Source organism: Galeopterus variegatus, unplaced genomic scaffold (assembly GCF_000696425.1).
Source record: "Galeopterus variegatus unplaced genomic scaffold, G_variegatus-3.0.2 Scaffold8623, whole genome shotgun sequence".
NCBI lineage: Eukaryota > Metazoa > Chordata > Mammalia > Dermoptera > Cynocephalidae > Galeopterus > Galeopterus variegatus.
Genome location: NW_007734734.1, coordinates 50,180 through 53,491, shown reverse-complemented (window position 1 = coordinate 53,491; position 3,312 = coordinate 50,180). Strand labels below are relative to the sequence as shown.

Below are 3,312 nucleotides of genomic sequence, written 5' to 3'. Positions count from 1 at the left end.
TGCGATCCGTTGCCGGACAAAAAAAGACAAAAAGGAAAAAAAAAAAAAAAAAAAAGATTGGGTGAAGGAGGGTCTCCTTGCCAAACTATTCACCCATCTAAGACTATGACCTGAATGAGAAATAATTTCTATTGTGTCAAGTCACTGAAATTTACAGTATTTTTATTATAATAGATAGCACTACCTTAACTAGTAGAATTATACTGTATGTACAGCATATTATGTTGCGGAGAGTTGAGGATGCCATCCACTGCATCAATTAGTGGAGAATGTTGATCTATGCAATTGGATTTCAGAAATGCAAGAAAGACTGTCAAGTCTTATACAGATTAGGAGTCATACCATATTCTGGGTGGTCAGATGGCATTCTCCTATAGAAATAATCCAGTAGCTGGGCATCTATGACATTGTACTGCTTTTTGCTGGATAGAGCTTAGGGTGTATAAATTCTGGGACAGGGGCAGAGTAAGACAGCTATGGTAGAAATGGAACACATACTTTCAAATTAAGCTGTATATTTCCTGTATTTATTTCCTTTTTGTTGTTTCATGATATTTCTCAATGTAATAATTTTGTACTCCAACTTGATTCGGGTACTCTAAGGTATATTGAGGAAGGGATTTGTGTCCACCATGTTTTCTTTTCATACATTTCCTTTAATTCAATGATAATTCATATTTATATCCTAGAATAAAATGTAATTTTCTAGGCATAGAAGAAAACTTATAGTACAATGAAGCAAGGAAATTGGTCAAAATGAAATATTTTGTAAATAGATAGAGGAAGACCTTTATATCTCAGTTTACTGAGTCAACAGAGTTAGGGACATTGTATGTGTGTTCTTTTAAAACATTCCTCGGCTAATATGTATTCCTTCACCTTAATCAGACAAGGACTGTAAATTAGACAATAGTGATCTTATACATCCTTATTTTTTAGAGGCAATTGACAAATATTCATAGACAAGGAGGACTGGATAGTAGTACGATTTGTTGGAAGCTGAAATTATTTACACAAAGGTTAAAACAGGGTTTCTAGCAGTTTGCCAATTGCCTCTATGGCCTTATCTTGTTAAACATACTATGATGTAATATGTACTGGACAATCTGGTAATATATAAGAAGATCTCTTAATAACAAATGTTATAATTTATATGTCACTTATCATATACTTTTATTTATTTTTCATCATGCACCACTGTGAGCCTCACAAATGTTAACTCATTCAGTCTTTCCCACAGCCTTATGAAGTAGCTGCTATTACAATACTTCATAGAGGAGGAAAATAAAGATCAGAGAAGCTATACAGCTTTCTGAAGACCGCGAAGCTAGTGAGTAGCAGAGCTGAGATCTGAACCCATGGTCTCTTAACTCCAAAGCCCATGCTTAACAGCCAAGAACGGCAAACCTCCGTAGAGGCAGTCTCAGACATTATTTGAGGATGTTGAAAGGCTTGGCAGGAAGGAGTGCTGTGATTGATCACTAATGTCTGTTATGGGTGTGGAATAGGGGAGTAACAGCACAAATACCATAACTGACATTATTCTTGAATAATGCTACCTCTCATGTCCACACAATGTGACCAAATATGGGAATGAGGAGTATGAAAGACAGAATATGTGTTTCGCCTCAAATGAATAAAATTAGGAGAGTGAAGTTGAGCTCGTCATGTCCACACAATGTGACCAAATATGGGAATGAGGAGTATGAAAGACAGAATATGTGTTTTGCCTCAAATGAATAAAATTAGGAGAGTGAAGTTGAGCTCGACTCAATGTCACAGTTGCTTTTATTTATTTTTTCCATTTTTTAACACAAAGAGTTAATTTTAAAAAAACACAAATAGTTTGTTTTTAACACAAAGAATTCAGTTTGTTAGTCATAGGACTAATAACAAACTTCATTGATATGACAATTATTAAAACCAGACTGCCTTACCATTAAATACAAATCTAATCTGTTGGTTTAATCTGAATGCAACCAGTGGAGTTTGGATGTGTTGCCCCCTGAAAGCTTATGTGGAAATCTTTTTTTTGTTCGTTTAACAATGTTTTATTTTTCCAAATGTACAGTTGGTTGGACCTGCTCATGCACCTTCACCAGCAGCTGGGGCATCTGCACCCTTGGTATTCCTAGTATAAATTACTTGGGCTCTGTGCTTTGAAACTAGTATGATAAGTCCTTTACTAAGGAGCTCCTGAAGGGCTGTCTTGGCCAGGGAATCATGATTCTTCAGTCTTTCAGAGACCAGAGCTGGGGTTATAATTTTATAGTTGGGAACTTCCTTACAGAGTTTGTCATATGCAGCTTTGTCAAACAAGACTAGGTTATTGAGCTGTTCCCAAATTTTGCTTTTGAACCACTTATTTTTGGTCTTGCCCCCAGATTTGTTCACTGGATCTTTCTCTTTCTTGGCCGACTTCCCAGCATCTTTCTTTTTCTTGTCATCCTTGGGCAGCATAGCGAAGTTCAGAGGGCAGCTGTGACCACTGCAGCCTCACTAAGATGTCGGATGAAATAAAAAATTTCATATGGAAATCTTATCCACATGTGGCAGTGTTGGGAGCTGCTTGGATCATGGGGACAGACCCCTTCTGAATGGATTAATGCTCTCCCTGGAGGTTGGGGACAGTGAGTGAGATCTTACTCTATTAGTTCCCGTGACAGCTGGTAGTTTAAAGTACCCTGGCACCTCCCCTCTCTGTCTCTCCCTTGCTTCCTCTCACCATGTGATCTGCTTGTATCTGCCGGCTGCCTGCTGCTTTCCACCATGAGTAGAAGCAGCCTGAGGCCCATGCCAGATGCAGCTGTCTCAGAATCGTGAGCCATGTAAACCTCTGTTCTTTATAAATTACCCAGCTTCAGGTATTCTGCTATAGTGACACAAAATGGACTAATACAGCAAACTTTTTTTCCTCATAGAACACAAAGGGAGGACACAGAAATATCCTTTTTGAAATGAAGCAATTCCTTCACAAGAAAAATATCACAGAAAAATTTGAAAACTTAGAATTTAGTTTAAGCTGTTAGTTTCCTAGCTCACTGCAAACAGAATCAGGACATTCTGGATAGAAATGTATACTTTCCTAGCCAAGGTTAAGGACTGCAGGCAGAAGAAAATGTTGTATATAGAGAGAATACTGAACACGGCTGTGTGTCACAGGATTAGCCCACTCTTCAGTCTAGTTTGAGGCCTCAAGGTCAGATGTATCAGAATCTCTTGCTTAAAAAAAATAGATGTTGAAGCTCTGTCACATTCACACTCAGGTACCATTTTATTCCTACATAGCACATCTCTTGGGATATGAGAAGC

The 3,312-nt window shown here is 37.9% G+C and overlaps 1 pseudogene; it reads right to left on the bottom strand.

Annotated features, from left to right (window-relative positions):
- Positions 1–2,085: 2,085 nt before the first annotated feature.
- LOC103608599 lies at positions 2,086–2,460 on the bottom strand (annotated as a pseudogene).
- Between the last annotated feature and the right edge of the window lie 852 nt (positions 2,461–3,312).